The 17,237-nt window shown below is 39.9% G+C and overlaps 1 protein-coding gene across 1 annotated transcript in view; it reads left to right on the top strand.

Annotated features, from left to right (window-relative positions):
• The first annotated feature begins 9,667 nt into the window (after window positions 1-9,667).
• sh3bp2 (SH3-domain binding protein 2) overlaps window positions 9,668-17,237 on the top strand; it is a 38,966-nt gene continuing 31,396 nt past the window's right edge. The window contains exon 1 of the mRNA XM_078271107.1: window positions 9,668-9,778. The gene's annotated coding sequence lies outside the window, so the exon portion shown is untranslated. The remainder of the gene's footprint in view (window positions 9,779-17,237) is intronic.

Raw genomic sequence — 17,237 nt, forward strand, 5'->3', positions numbered from 1 at the left:
ATATAGGAAGTTGATAAAAATCATGGACTTCTGACAAGCGATTCTCTTTTTTCAAAAGCTGCAAGTCATTTGCATTTACAGGAAGATAGATTTATGTTCTTAGTGTAGTAATGATAATGTATGTAATATTTTTTGAAGATGTGACCAGGAGGGTGCACACACACAAAACAAAAGCGGCCCAAGTACTGATCCCTGTGGAACTCCGTGTTTAACTATAGAACTGGAAGGTAAAGCATTATTATTTACAAAATGTTTTCCATCTGAGGATTTATAGTGGTTTTATTAAATGGGTTTGTTCAGTCTGTGTACAGTAAATTGATGTGCAACATTGAATTTTATAACATGCAGTATTGTAATGTGACAAAGTACAAATACTTTGTTACTGTACTTCTTGTATCTGTACTTTACTTAGTTATTTATATTTCTGGAAATTCTTACTTTTACTCCACTACATTTCCTAAATACAATGTATACTTTAACTCCACTACATTTCCTATAAGCATGATCATTACTTCGTTAATGCAAAATAAATTCATAAGAAATGTGTTAAGACTGCAAAAAAGCAGGTTTGGCGAATCATAGATTGCAACTTAATGCACGCTCCGTTCCAGTTTGTGCATAATGCCTGCCTGCCTGTTGCCAAGCGCCAAAACCATAAACCAAAACTAAAAAAGAAGAGGAGGAAGCATAATAACTGATAGCCTCATAGAAGCATCTGCTGCAGGCTCTGCCGCCAACATAAAACAACATAACAATAACTTAAGTACATTTAATATCAGAAAATTACTTTTGATAGTTAAGTACAGTAAATAAAATATACTTTTTTTATAGACTTTTACTCAAGTAATATTCGAAAAGGTGACTTTAACTTCTACCAAACTCATTTTCTTGTAAGATACTTGCACTTTTACTCAAGTATTGCTTTCAAGTACTTTATACGAGACTGGTAACTTCTTCAAACTGATCCTGATCATTTTCATACTGAAGAGCTGAAGGAAGCAAATTCCTCCATATTTAACAATAATCCTGGTTTACTGTTCTTATTGTCTATTCTAGTACCACTACATTGTAATTCTTGTCTCCAAATGCTCTGGTATAGTTATATTATATTCTGTTATATAGCCTATATCTTATTTACTTCTTTGACTTTCTCTATATATATATAGGTATTACTGTCCTTGTGCTGCTTCAACAACAGAATTTTCCCACTGGGGATAAATAAAGGTTTATTTTATTTTAATACATATAAAATATTGGATGTCTTACAAGTATGTACACAGTATTTAACATATACTTACTCCACAACGTGTATCATAACCCTTTAGTGATTAAAAAATGTAGTTGAAACTATGAAAAAAGTTACTCATCTGAGTTAACTAGCCATTTTGTAAACCTGCAAACAAGAACATTTTAGAGTTTTTCAGTTAAAGCGAATGAAACAAAATCTGCCTCGACATACCCTTCAGCACAGAAACTACAGGAGGTCATAATTATTTAGAAAAAGCTTTTATAGTATGACACAAAAAGTGATGCTTAAATATTAAATTGTACCATCATATATAGTACAAAGGCAGTCCCTAAACATATGAGAAACGTGAGCAGTTTATTTACCCATCAGTTCTCCTATCTAGAATACCTTTAACACACCACCCACATACCCACCACGTTTGCACGTACACTTACCCACACCTTTCTTGTGGGTCTCATGTCTAGCTCCCAAAGTCCCTTTTTCAGAAGAAAACTGCAACATGCAAATCAGTCATTGCATGGTAACTCCCACACAGAAATATTTTCAAGCAACAAGCAATATTTGAATATTGTTTAATCAAATCTAAGAAACCTTGATCACATTACCAGTGGTGCCCCTATAATTCGCAAAACAGGAAGTAAGTGGTGGTAGACAATGACCTTATTCCCATGGCAGTCGATTTGAACACTCAGAGTGGGAAACTACAACAATAACTTTGGGGACTTCATATAGACATGACCGTTAAAGCGTAACTCTCGCCAAAATGCAACCTAGGGTCTTTTTGTGAATGTACCCGAGTCAAACTTTCGTTTAAAAGCATATTTAGGACGGAATCGCCACTTTTAAGATTTACCGTATTTTCGTTTTTCAGTCAAATGGCCTTTTGAATGGGAGTGCTAGGGGCACTTTTATGCTAGCCTCAAAATAGCTATTTTTAAAACACTAAGAAGGCTCGACACAACATGAAACTTTGTTCGAAGTATGACCAGGGGCTCTACACCTTAAGAAAAGCATTGGCAACATTGTTTGTGTACACAGAGTTTACTAAAAAGAAAGGTTTTGAGCAACTCACTGTAGCTGTTGTTCTTCCGGTCGCCGTCTATCGAGCCAGTCAAAAATAGTCGAGGGAGGAGAGTAAAGATGGAAAGATCCAAAAGGTTAGTTCCATATAAATGCACGGATCATTCGTTGTTTTGTCGTTAGCGAAACACAATATTGACCTTGTAGTAGAAAAAGGAGCCTCATATAAGAATGACATTTCCTCCTATGGAGTCCGTTCATTCGTATTAGGAGATCGCCTATTTTTGACTGGGAAAATGGCGGATAGTGTAAACAACAACTGTTAACGAGAGTTGCTCAAAACCTTTTTAGTAAACTCTGGGTACACAAACAATGTTGTCAGTGCTTTCGTTAAGGTGTAGAGCCCCTGGTGATACTTCAAGCAAAGTTTCATGTTGTGTTGAGCCTTCTTAGTGTTTTAAAAATAGCTATTTTGAGGCTAGCATAAAAGTGCCCCTAGCGCTTCCATTCAAAAGGTCATTCGACCAAAAACGAAAATACAGTAAATCTTAAAAGTGGCGATTCCGTCCTAAATATGCTTTTAAACGAAGTTTTGCCTCGGGTACATTCACAAAAAGACCCTAGGTTGCATTTTGGTGAGAGTTACGCTTTAACAGAATACGTACAGTAGCTATATCTACAATAACTGAGGTAACAGATTCCCTGTGGCAAATTTCCACATGGTTGGGAAACTATTATATTATTATGATGGGCTCTTATAATAAACCTTAAAAGTCATTAAAGACTGTATTGGCTGACAGACTAGCTGTCACTTAGGAAACTCGAACAACTGTTCACACTATAAACAAATGTAATGTTCCATCTGTCCAAAATAAAAATTCTGTGCATTGTTGGGTCTTTTTTTTACAGCGGACAGTTTGACTTGTCATAGTAGGAAAAGCACAGGTGTTACTAATAACATTAACGATGGCTCTGTTCTATTCAGTTGTCCCAGTAAAAGGTAGGTATTGTCTGCATATTTGAAATTTGCTACATTACAAATCCCATCTATTACTGAGTAAAAAAAAAAAAAACTTTGACTAACAAAAACCGAAAGGAAGAAAAAAAATCGCGTCCCGGAACAACTACAGCAGGGAACGATACAAAGAGGATTACCAATGGCCGCTGGGGCAGATGAACTCACGCTAGTCTCGTTACTGTAAGTAGGCTACAATAAAACCTTCGTGAGTAAAAAGTCAATACTTAACAATGCACTCACCTGTATAGATAGGCATAAACATGTAGAAAGTGATATTTCAATCTGCTCTGGCTGCTCAGTCCACTCTTGTCCACCGCGCTGTTTTACGCAAACACAGCTCTACTCTGCAAATAGTGAATTTTTACCAACAAGCTAAAACAAAAGCTGTCGGTTTGTAGTCTAACTGTCTCTTAGTTTACCGGGAATCTTGAAATTTGGACAAATTCCTATTAACTTAACTTCTGGCTGAACAAACCGTCCTTTCCGCTGGAGCGGTAAATCTATGGATGTATTATAAGACCAAAATAGATGCATGTGGCTACTTAATATGACGCAATCGTTATGTTCGCGTTCTCCACTCTTGATGATGATGCTGGTTGTATTATTTTGCAACGGCATCGTTTCGTTGCAAACGAGGCATACAGGACGAATGCATAGCCTGCTTATCAGTCCATTCATCATTAAAGCTGGGCTTTTCCACATCAACTTTTCGCTTCAGCCTCTTTGACAGTGACATTTTCACCTGACAACAGCCGTTTCTTCCTGCAAGCATTTTCCACCAATCAGGACGCTGCATATGACAACCATGTTTCCGTAATCACAGACTTTAACCATCACTCCTCAGTGAACTGCCTCCTAGTCTGAGATCATTTTCTGGTTAAAGAGCCAGTTATCATTATGGAGTTTCCATGTTTTTTAGGAGTTTGCTCACACTAATACATGTGAAAAATAATATAGCATTAATTCAGTAAGTAAGTGAACATTTCGAATAAGAATAGGCGTATTAGGTATAGATTCATTTTATTTTCTTTATTTGAAAGTACGGCCCCCCGGAGTGTCTGCTTAGAAAAATTCTGTCCCTTGGAAACATGTAGATGATGACCCCTGCACTACAGTGAGGAATGATCAGCATCTAGGCTGCCTACCAGGCACCAAGTCTTTCTGTAGGAGATTGAGAACGAGATGGAGGTAGGAGGGGAGCGACGACGGTTTCAGTAGAAATGCTAGCTGAAACATCGAATTCTGCTGCCCAAAACGACGAAAATCCTTGGCTACATTTAAAAGACTGTTTTTCATTTAAATTCAAGAGGGCCAATAGTATCATCATGCAATGCCAGATGTGCCTGCCAAAGGCGACTGAACTGGCAGCATTCACTAACTCCACATCTAATCTGCATTGGTACTTCAAACAAAGTTTTCATGACTAATAGCAAATTGCCAATTAGCAAAACAACATGTTTCGTGGCATTGATCATTTTCGTCTAGCACTAGCGATATCCTGGAGGGACTGCCTACGGGTTGTAGGCAGTCCCTCCAGGATTTCGCGATGTCGTGATTGCGCCAATTCACGCAAATTCAACCAATCACCGCGAATTTGGTGCGACTCGCAATTTTTACCAATCACCGCAACTTTTCTGCAAATTTGACCAATAACCTGAAGTTTCCCGCGACTTCAACCAATCCCAGCAGTCCCACGTGCCGTCAGTATGTGACTCTGAGAGCCAATGACCAAGCGGGAGTGAGAACAGCCCCGGGTTGATCATTTCCTTGTTTCTGATGAAGACGAGACGTGTGTGACTGACTCGAACATCTCACATTTCAACATGACATCGTGACGTACAGCGAAAGACCGTGTAAAACATTTCAGACCGTCCTGCCAACCTGTGACGTTTTTTTCTCTCTAAAGTCGCTGAAAGCTGCTGCTGGTTCAATCCTGTCGGCTCTCTGCAGTGGACGGGGCTGCTCAGTTTTCCCCCGCGACTGATGCACGCACACACAAACACACACAATCACACACGGTGGCTGCAGGAAAAACCGAAGATGAGACAACACAATTACCTAAATTGAGGACAGCTATGCTCGTTATTGTAAGTCCAATGATAAGTTAAAGTCCAATAAGTAACGTTACTTTATCAAACTGTATGAATGTGTGTCCCAGGCCAGGCCAGGATAGGAAATTAACTAACAATGTAAAGATCAACAAGCCATTGACACATATGTTCAGATTTGATTCCTTCAATAAATTATTATTTATTTGTCTTAAACCCACCAGCCATTATCATATTATACCAACATTTGCAGCATCCTGAGCTTTTTTGGTTACATAGGAAATCTCAGCCCAGAGTAATTTTGTTCTCCCCAAAACAAGTTTCCTTTTGATTTTTAAAGAACTATACAAAAAAAACAAAAAAAAACTGTCTCCCGCACCTTCATTGCAACAAACATACAAAAGACATTGCAACTTTTATCGCAACTTTTTACAAAAGCTCCCGCGAAATCAGGCATTTTGGGCCGCAACAATCTCAAAAAAAGACGGCGAAATCCTGGAGGGCCTGCGTAGGACAACGTATGTAGGACACTGGCTAAATTAATACATCTAATTAGCTCATATGGGCTACTTAGGTGTGTGAACATTAGTCTCGGTTGAACAAATAGGCCGTGCCCCACCGGAATTGTCACCGGTTTGAATGTAAACGAGGCTTTGATTTACAGTCACATCAAATGTATCAGCAGTGTGAATGGTAAAGGGAGAGCTCAGTTTTTTTGGAGAGGATTGTAGCATGAGGCACTTTGTCATAATGTCATGTGTGACATGTGTTATGTTGTTATTACATGTGTATACATTTGTATAGATTTTTCTTTAATTAAAAACACAATAGTTTTGGATTTATGACCCCTTGTCCTATTTTCACTACATGGGAGAGATCCCCCCCGCCCCGTTTTACAGTTTTTTTTTAATATAACTAAGTAACTTTTACTTAAAGTACATTTTAAATGAACTACTTATTACTTTTACTTGAGTAATTTTTCAGATAGGTATTTTCACTTGTACTTGAGTAATATTTCATCAAAGTATTGGTACTTTTACTTGAGTACCATATTGTAGTACTTTTTCCACCTCTGTCCAAGTGTGCACACACTTGCTTTCCTATCGAGGCTCGTTGCCACAGCAGAGAGAGTTTTGCCAAAGACGGGGAAACTAAATAAAACTAAGGCTTGTGGGTTAGCAATTGTGAGGCAGTGAGGTTCATATAGTGGCGTAGCCTGGCAGATATTACTGCAGAGCTGTAGAAAAATATAATGACTGGTTGTAATTCCATGTGCTGTGTCTACTCTGGTCGGTCAGGCTGGTTCTGTTGTGTAGCTGGGATGCTATTTTTGAAATGGAAGAACAAAAATTAAACCGGTCACAAACCACAACATTTTAAAGGGATCATCAGTAGTGCTATACAGTCGCTATTTCCCACAAAGATAACAAGATAAGCCCAACCAAACAACATTTGTGACTGCAGGTGAGATTAGGAATACGATTTTGAAGTGTACTTTGTTTTTACTTTTGCCATTTTTATCCTCTTTTAATTGCTCCAACATTTCTGAAACAGCTGTGGTCACCATGCTGTATGGGCGTGTCTATGGTTTTCTCTAAAAGTCTCTGGCTTTCTTTTAATCCAGGCAGCTACAGAAAGCAGAAGTTTAAAACCCAGCAAGTCTGTATCCCCACATGTTGGCTCATCCAAGCAAAGGTATTTAAATCTCTCATTTTGGCTTCAAATCAGTGTGTGTGTGCTGTTAAATTTTACACAGTTTGCTCTGTGTCTACAGACACTAGCTCTAGTTTTTGTTAAGAAGAGAGTTTATCTTGTCGCACAATTATCCAAGTTCTCCAAACCAGCACAAAGTCCAGACTACACAGATGATGCAGGCAGGCAGACAAGCTGCGGTGGAGGAGAGCTCCGTTTCATTCACTGTAGTTTCCATACAGTCACTGTGATTATTCCCTGTGCACTGACAAAGACAAGCCACAGTCAATATACTCTTCCTGTCAAGTGATTGATGTTCAAATTCTAGACTGACACAAAGTAAACACCACACATGCTACAGAAGGATGTGCCTTTTTTACACAAACAAACAAAAAAAAGCAGGCCTGAAGCCAGATTTATGGTCAACACAACCCGTTATTGGGAGTCCTTCCGTTGATTTGCAGATGACTGTTTTACAGTTCAGAGTCAGATTTCTTACGTTGACACCACTACCACAACACTACGGATGTATCGTATAATCAGGCTATAGACAAAAAGACAAGTTTTAACAAATGGGAAAACATTTTTCTTCTTCTGTTCAGAGTCTTGGACGCAGTGTTGGGAGGGTTACTGTTAAAACATATTCCACTACAGATTACTGAATACATGCCTTTTTATTTCATTTTACCACGGACTGATCTCAATAAGTGGCGTATGTATGACACGCCAATTCGTATGCCATTTTGGCGTGTTATCAAGACGCGTAATCGCTTTTTAGCGTGTTTATCAACGCCGTTTGGCCTCCATTGACTTACGTTACCTTGCGATTGCGTGTCAATTTACGCCGTAGCGAGTAGTATGAAAGCCTGGTTGGTTGGGGTGGCGGATGGGTCAAACACAGGACTTTCACGCAGGAGACCGGGGATTGTGTCACGTTTCCTAAACCCAACCGTCCCGTTCTTCTTTTCCTAAACCCAAACGTGCCGTTGTTTCCCGCGTCCCGTTATTGTTTTCCTAAACCCAACCGTCCCGTTGTTCTTTTCCTAAACCCAACCTGTCCGCTGTATGCGGCGTAGACATACACGCGGATAGCTCAAAATGCAACATCCCGTTCTTCTTTTCCTAAAACCAACCAGTCCGCTGTATGCGGCGTAGACATACACACGGATAGCTCAAAATGCGTACAGATAACACACCACTTGGCTTTAGAAAGTGGCATGTATGTTTACGCGAAGTCATGATGTCACGTTGCAGGGTACCTTAAAGGGGCTGTACCTGAAATACTGAAAAAAACAGTGGGCTGTGATTGCCTCCATCCAGTTCTCACATGGACCAATCCCCAATATGAGAAATACCAAAAATCGTTTACAGCCACATGCTACAACAAAAAACAGAGAAGCCCGGGTTGTTTGCTGCCATATTTTGTCTGTGATTAACAATTTTTTTTTATTTATTTTTAACACAACACACAAAACATTCAATTTGCAACATGAGCATATCCCACCCAGACAAAAATCAAGAAAAGGATGATACAGTAACCACAATATTCAAGATGTTTGCTGCTATATTAATGTTCTGAATGTTGAGCTGTAGCCCGTTCAAATTTAAAAAGCTTGTTTCCTGTTTTGTTTTTTTATTTCTCAAAGGGGAACACAATACATGAATTATACAGTATATCAGAGTAGAAAGTAAAAAAAAAAAAAACTATGCTATTTAATATCAGTTGCTCCCTAAAGGAACAGTTCACATTCATGCCCTCCAGAGGATGAACCAGACTGATTTTGATGACCGCATGACCCTGTAGTGCCACATTCAGGGCAAAATTCACATTTTTAACTCAGCAACAAAGGATGTAAGAATAGCAACACATCTACATCAAATCGCTATTCTCTAATGTTATATAATACAACAGGTAGCAGACACTACTACTCTTTTGCATTGATGCTTTTCAGACACCAAACACTCACAACTCACTACTGTGTGTGTGTGTGTGTGTGTGTGTGTGTGTGTGTGTGTGTGTGTGTGTGTGTGTGTGTGTGTGTGTGTGTGTGTGTGTGTGTGTGTGTGTGTGTCCAACAACTAGAGGGGTGAGAGTGTTCAAAACATCAACACTTCCTGCATGGAGTTTTTCAGTAACAGCATATTAACAGCATTCTTGTCATGAAAATGATGATGAAAGGAGAAGTTAATGTGACCTGTGGAAAGTACCGTGGTGGAATGTAACTATGTACATTTACCCAATTACTGTTCTAAAGTACAAACTTGAGGTACTTGTACTTTACTTGAGTCTTTGCTTTTCATGCCACTTTCTTTTTGCTGTCTTCTTGTTTATTCATGACATAATTGCTGAGCAGATGCTAGGAGTGGCCCGTCGATACTGTAAAGGGGAAGTTAGTCATGATGTTCTGGCTGCAGTCATACAGCCAGCGAAACTTGATACACACAACTTGTATACACACATACATGTTCTAACAGTGTTGTCATCTCTGGTAAGGATTCAAGCAGCCTGACTCAAAATGCTGCAAAATAAGGTTAATGTTATGCCATAAAACAGCACTGTATGTGTTTTGTATAAAAGCTGCAGCCAGATTATCTTATGGTTGAAGGGAGGGTGTCATGACACTTCATACAGTAGCTCTGAAGCACCACGCCAGGAAGTGAACCAGCCTGAAGCGGAGTGCTGCAGAGCTCAAACCACTGATGAAACAAACACAGACAGAGGAGCGACACAGCTGACGCAGCACTCCATGGGTGAGTTTAATTACACATTTAACAAGACTTTATCCAATATGTGTGCTTTTATTTTCTATTTGGGGTGCAGTTATTTAGGATAGCTGCATTGCTGCTAGGATTGTTTTAACACTTGCTGTGTGTAGCACTCTCTCTATCAGTATAATATATATAAGTCATTTAGATAACGTTTTCTGTTTATATGCTGTTATATTTCATATGCTGTTTTTGTTGATTTTAATGGACCAATACATGGATCAGGAAAGAAAAGCTACACCAATGAGACCAACTAGTAAAGTTCCTATGCAATGTGTGTAAGGCAGGGCAATTATGTAATATCACATGTCATTTAGCTGACGCTTTTTTATCCAAAGCGACTTACAATTGGTGTACTGTACATGTCAGAGGCCACACACCTCTGGAGCAACTAGGGTTAAGCGTCTTGCCCAGGGACACAGTGGTTGATGTATCGCAGTGGGAATTGAACCCAGATCTCCCACACCAAAGGAATGTGTCATAGCCACCGCGCCATTACCTACTCAGCCGATCTATATCACGACATTTTGATTCTCAAATTGCTTTACAAACTGCTGTCGTGCAGAAATAATTACCACAATTACCACATTAGCGCTTGCTTCAAAGATATGAATAGTTTCATCTCATGTAATGCATAACAATGGAACACAATTTAGCCTTTCCCCACTGCATAGCCCTGTCTGCCTAGTTGCTATACCTATCAAGCTCTCCTATTGTTTTTTCCAACCTACTTTAGATGAAACCACGCCCACGTATATGACGAAACATTTAGCGGCTGCGTTCCTATGGTCCAGCCAAATACAGCTACAGTAGCTTGAAAAATAGCACTTTTCACAGAGCTGAGGTAATTGATCTGTTAATATTAATAAGCCACGGTTTTAAGTTACACAAATATATAATATCCATAGACCAGCAGGGGGGCGACATGTGCGGTTGCAAAAGGAGGTCGGTTTCTGTAGAAGTCTATGAGAAAGTGACCCAATTCTCACTTGATTTACTACCTCAGTGATCAGTTTCATAATTAGTTTATGGTCTCAATCGCTAGTTTTAAGTCTTCTGCAACACAGAATGATGTTCATTTGTTGAATTATGGTCTTGTTGTTTTTAACACATGGGTACCGAGTCGACCGTTCTCTGGGATATGTTTTCATGCCCGCTAATTAGCTTATAACGCTAGTCGTCGGGGCAGGGATAAAGTAAAAAGAAATCGCTATTTCTACACCACTAACAAGGCTCAAAATAGCACCACACTTCCACGGTAGCATAATGAGGGTCCCTAAATGTAAACCGAAGCATTGAGAACTTTGTAAGTGTACAGACAGTTTATTAAAAAGACAGTTTACAAAGACAGTACCGTTAACGTATACAGGCGGGCGCCATCTTGGGAAAACAGTCATGACCAGACAAACACTGTGCAACCAGTAACCAGTAACATAGCTCAAGCACGGCGTTCGTCTTTCGACTGGTCGAAACATTTAAAAGTCGCAGTCAGAGCGTCCAACCAACTCACAGAGCTAACATTAAGTAAGCTAGCTAGCTGCTGACAAAATCTTCCAGCGACAGTTGTTATTTCAGTCAAGGCAAAATTCATGATCACAAGCTAAAATTGAGAAGCCTGCTTTTCTCTACTCTTGTCTGAAATCAAAAGACCCACTCTTTCAGAAATGTACAAATGAATTTCGAGTTATATATCTGCCACCGTATACTGCAGTGCTAGACTGGAGGCGTCCATCGTTTTTCTAACCTACTATGAAACCACGCTCACTTCTGTATGACAAAAGCCTTGGCGGTTGTGTTCCCATAGAAACTGCGCACACACGGGTCCAACCAAATATGACAAGGAAAATAGCACTTTTCAAAGATGACTGACAATCACAGTTACAGAGCTGATGTAATTGATCTGGTAATGATTTGCCACTGTTTTAAGTTATATATTAAGAATATACTACCACCACACAACATGTAATGTTTAGTTGGGTAACATTCACATATAAACTGATACCGGAACTTCTCAAACTTGTCAATCTCAACTTTGTTATTCTAATCTGGAGATTACAGCGCTGATTTATCGCCGTCAGTCCGCATCCACAAAACCAACACCCACACCACCTGACACACATCTAGCTAGTGATCTTAACGTAACAGCTACCTGCTCATACTGAGGACGTCTGGCAGGCTGTAAAGAATGTGTATGAGAAGCAAGAATTAACGTTAGACTATTGGATATTATCATAGACTGTTAATATTAATGGACAGAGCATGTGTGACGTCACCCGTTGGTTTGTGGAGATCTGCTATGAGTCGTCGAGTTTGCCGTTACGGGCGCAGCCATCCTGGTTGCGGATGTGACAATTTTAGACGAGAGGGAGGAGTGAGGGAGGAGCCCTTACACTCTACGTTACGTTACACACTTTCACTGGCAATCACATCATAGCCACGCCCTGAAACACCCCCTGCTTTATTGCCGATTTTAAGTATCAATCTTAATACAGCCCCATGCTTTGGCAGGCTAAGAAATCTAAACCTAACAGGTCTACCGTGCCTAGGTTGCTAACATATGACTGGATAATCACTAGTGAAGGGGTTTAGCTTTGAACACATGCAATACTTAATATATATTGATGTCACAAAATATCCTTATTTATACAGTTGATAAAGATTTGTAAGCTTGTTTGTTGCCATGCTAAGCTATGCTGGTGGTAGCACTGGGGACACAGTGTTTGTGTTGATCTGTTTTTCACTCTTGAATGGCTTTTTATTGGGTAGTTTGTGGTAAGAAGATAATAAACTTTGTTTACGCTTGTTTAAACACAACTTCACACGACATATGGTTTATATGAAGCCATGTAGCCATGGTTCTGCTGTTGTCTCCTTTATAAATGGATGTCAAATGTTTTGTGGCATGTAGGCCTTTTTTCTATACATGAACGTTAAGCGGTAAAATATATGTAGAGTTGGATTTAACTTGGACTGTTCTTAATACAAAAGAGTTTTGAGCGTATAAGTTAATTTTGGCCTTTGGGAACAGTATGTGTAACAAAACAATCCAAACTCACGAGTCCACTTACTAGCTTTCTGAGCTTCCAGCCGTTTCAAAGTGTGACATTTAAGACGCACAATAACAAGTAGTTGTGTACTGTATTGGGATGGGGATCATAGCCCTTGTCTCTGTTCAAATGTGTTAGATCGGCTCTTTCAGCCGTCATGTGCATGTTGCTTTCTATCAGTGTGTGCAACAGTATCATCATAATGTAGCCTCCAACTAGTCCTGCTGTTATGCTGTAGGTTCTTTTCACAGGTAGGGCTAATGAACCTCCACTTGTGGTACTTGTGGAACACAACTGTAAACATGGAGAAGCCAAGAGGATTGATGTTTAATTCATTGAAACATGGTTCTCTGCCTTTCCCACAGCAGTATGCAGCTGAATAAGGTGTTTCTGAGTTTGAGGACAGCAAACTTTACAGTAGTAGTAGTCTGCCATGTCTCCAAGCCAAGTCACAACAAACATTTATGTCACTATAATAAAATATTGTGTGTTCTGGCATAAGACATACAGGTAGAAAAAGAGAGGAGGAAGTTAAAGGTGGAGTCTGCGGTTTTGGAGAAAGATTGTTGGCATTTGAACTCAACACCGAAACAAATTAGCCCCAGATTGACTGTCCTTCTCCCACCTATGGCTTTTCTCTGTATACATCAATGGCCTCTCCCTGTCATTTGCACAAGCACGTATGGAACATCGGTGACGTCACCCATTGGTTTGTGGACTGACATTTTGGAGGCAAGAGTTTGCATTTTATCCGTTGCCATTTAGTTTTTTTGAAGCCAGAAGTGACCATATTTGGACAAAAGGGCGGAGGTGGGGATGATGACATGTCTAAACCAGTGTTGTGTACAGTTTCAATGGCGCCGCGCTAAGCTTGCCACTGAAGATGTAGAAGTCGGCTAATTTATACCCTTGACGAGTGATCCAGCAGAGTTTTATCTGGCGGGGAAACGCGGACCTCCGGGTACTGGTGCCGTTCGTCAGCACGAACAGCACTGCACAAAGCCTGTTGAAAGTCGGCTGACTTTCTCTTAAGTGACCAGCTAACGCTAGCGCTAGCTAGTTCGGTTGGAAGAACTCTGAAAACGACATTTCTAGGTGACCAAAATGTTCCAATTAACTTTGATGAAGTGAAAACACACAGTGAGATGGTCAAAGTTTTAAGGAGAATTCCGGTCGATTTCAACACGTACCTCTGTGGTTTGTAAATTTGGACTGCTGTCAGTAGCGAGAAAAACGAAAACAATCGGTGTTGCCTACGGCGTGATATCCTCCTGCTAGCGTTAGCACCCAGGAGGCTGAAACCGGGCAAGTTTTAAACGTGCTTTTAGCCTCTTAACATGTTCGAAATGTCATTACAAGTGCCTACCCATGTGAAGTGATTCCTTCCGAGTGAACACAGTGAACCTGACTGCAGTAGATGTGAAAGAAATGCATACAAGTTTTGCTAATTCAGCTCTGTTTAGTTCCGGTGTTGAGACGGCAAGACGAGTGCTTAGGGACCGTCTACAAACTACAACACGGAAAAGAGAATTTACAAACCACAGAGCTACGTGTTGAAATCGACCGGAATTCTCCTTTAAGATGAAAGCATGGACAGTAGTAGTTGGTAGTCACTTAATTGATTGGATACAGTACGGGCAGTAAGCTGATGCAAGAAGAGTGTGTTAGTGCCAGCCCGGTTTTGCTTTGACTCAGTCTGTTGCTTGCTAACAAACAAAGGCCTTGTGGTTTGAGACAGGGCAGATGACTCACTGTAATCAGAATCCAGTCCTCACTAATGTGACTATCATAGGTCACACCACACACACTTCATTGTGTCTCTGCTGTGTGTTACAGCACTGCGGTGCAAATCTTCTTAGTGGGCTCATACTGCATGTAGAATCTGTAGTCTTAACTACATCTTCACTGAACATCATTAGTTTAATCTATGTTCAGCTGCAGTGGCATTTCCTGTGGTTAACCAGCATGCTTGTCTGTAATTGCAGTAACACACTCAAAAGTTAAATTCCAAAACAACTGTAGCCTATTCTAACTATTTTTTTTTCGCTTGACGGATCTGCAAAAGCATTTTCTTTTTTGATGTAATTCTATTTTCTAAGATGTTATACATGTGTACTTGACAAGAATGTAAAGTTTAAAAAAATATTGTCATCAGTGGCTGGTTGGGGCATTGTAGTTTCCTTTTTTGACCTGAATGATAACCACTCCAGACTTGACTTACATAAAAAAGATGTAATGCCCAAATGTGGGCAAGCACTTCTTTTTGAAATATAGACTCATACCACTACCGCCATATCATCTAGATACAATACTGTAACTGTAAACGAATGTGTGCCTCTTTGATTAGGAGCTTGACCCCAATAAAAAAGGTACACTCAGGATTTACTTAACATAGACTTCCTTCTTTTTTCTTTGCTGTTGGGTCTCAGAGATTTTTAATGCTTAAAGGACATTTAACAATAACTTTGAATGCACCACAAGACTATAAATTACCAGTTTCATTGAATGCACCGTCTGTGTTTTTCTGACGTCGGCAGCTGCAGATTGTTACACCCCGGTGTTGAATCCTCTACAGTGAAATACAGACAAACTTTACACCGTTTAGTGTTAGCTGTCAGCATTTTAACCGTTTTTAATCCAGCTATTAGCTAGCGGTAGGGTAACGTTAGCTGCTGTTTGAGTATAATGTTAACTAGCTAGCGGTAGGCTAACGTTAGCTGCTGTTTGAGTATAATGTTAACTAGCTAGCGGTAGGCTAACGTTAGCTGCTGTTGAGTATAATGTTAACTAGCTAGCGGTAGGCTAACGTTAGCTGCTGTTGAGTATAGTGTTAACTAGCTAGCGGTAGGCTAACGTTAGCTGCTGTTGAGTATAGTGTTAACTAGCGTCACGTGCAGCGGGGTTTGTGTTACCTGTAACGTCTGTTTCAGAGCATCAGAGAGAAGTGCAGACATATCAGTGGCACCAGATTTCGGTACCCAACCCTATTCAGGAAGAAGATTTGTATAAGTAAATGTTCCAATCAATGATCCAGGCAGCACATTCTCGTCTCCCTCCTTCATTTTACAGTCGAATGGTGGGTAGAATGGCTCTGGGTCAAAGGTCAATATGGAATGGATTAATCTGCGTTATTTTGACAGCCCTAGTAAAAGTACTAATACCACTATGTAAAAATACTCTGTTACAAGTAAAAGTCCTGCATTGAAAACGTTACTTAAGTAAAAGTATGTAAGTATCATCAGGAAAATGCACTTAAAGAAAAAAAAGAAAAGAAAAAAAAGAAAAGAAAAAAAAGAAAAAAAAGTGTTGTTTAATCATCTCAGCTGGACTTGTAAACCTATATATAAACTTAGTTTTTTATAAACTACATGTGTTTTGTGTGAAGGTGCGAGGCCCTGCTCATTGACATGTATACGCATGAATCATTGTAACACCCACATGGCTATGTTTAAAATTTCCCAATTTAGATTTTGCATATAAATGCTAAGTGTTATGCACTATTTTTAGGTGCACAGACTGCGTGGGTGTTTCTGTGCTCAGCCTCTTTTTTGGTTTGTGTATGTGCAGCAGTGTGACGACCAATAGGACTGGGTGAAGGTGAATATACAGTACATTAGCAGGTTTTGTGACCATTATTTTTAATGAGTGACCAAATTCCAACACAAAGAAAGCTCAAGGTAACGGCCATCGCCATCCGGCCGAAAAAGAAGGGACATCCAGCGGAATTGACCACCTGAACAATCCCAGAAGTAAAACATCGTCGATATACTAAATACATGTAAACCCAGTGAAAGGCCGTGCATAATGGCACTGTGCTCTGAGGCTTCAGATTTACCAACATTTCAGTCCTGCTGCATTTAGATGCTGCAGGGATTACATGAACTAATAAAGCTTTTTTTTATACAGTATAAAGCAGATGAATTTCATTTAATAGGCATGTTGAGTCAAGTCATGAAAAAAAAACTGCAGGATTCCAGGCCAGGTGCGAGGCTCCTAGAGGCGTGAGGCCCTGTGTGGTCGCACACTTTGCATAGCCCATGCAACGGTTCTGGTGCAAGATATGAACAAATAGTCCTAAATGTAACTTAGTCAAATGTAGTGTCACACAGAAACGTTTTAAGCCGTGATTTAAAAGAACTTAAAGTTGAAGCAGACCTCGAGTTTTCTGGGAGTTTGTTCAGTTATGTGGTGCATAAAAGAAAGTAGACCCATCCCAGACGACGTGAGAGGTCTGGATGGTTGATTATGTATCAGGAAAAACAGGAATTTACAGCGTGGGAAAATACAATACCAACTGTTTTTCTCCCACTTCCCAACTCTACAGAATGTGTTTAAACTGGATGTGTAATTGGTCTGCAATAGGAATACAATATCTATATGGTACATAGAAGATGTAA

Source organism: Sander vitreus, chromosome 16 (assembly GCF_031162955.1).
Source record: "Sander vitreus isolate 19-12246 chromosome 16, sanVit1, whole genome shotgun sequence".
Classification (NCBI taxonomy): Eukaryota; Metazoa; Chordata; class Actinopteri; order Perciformes; family Percidae; genus Sander; species Sander vitreus.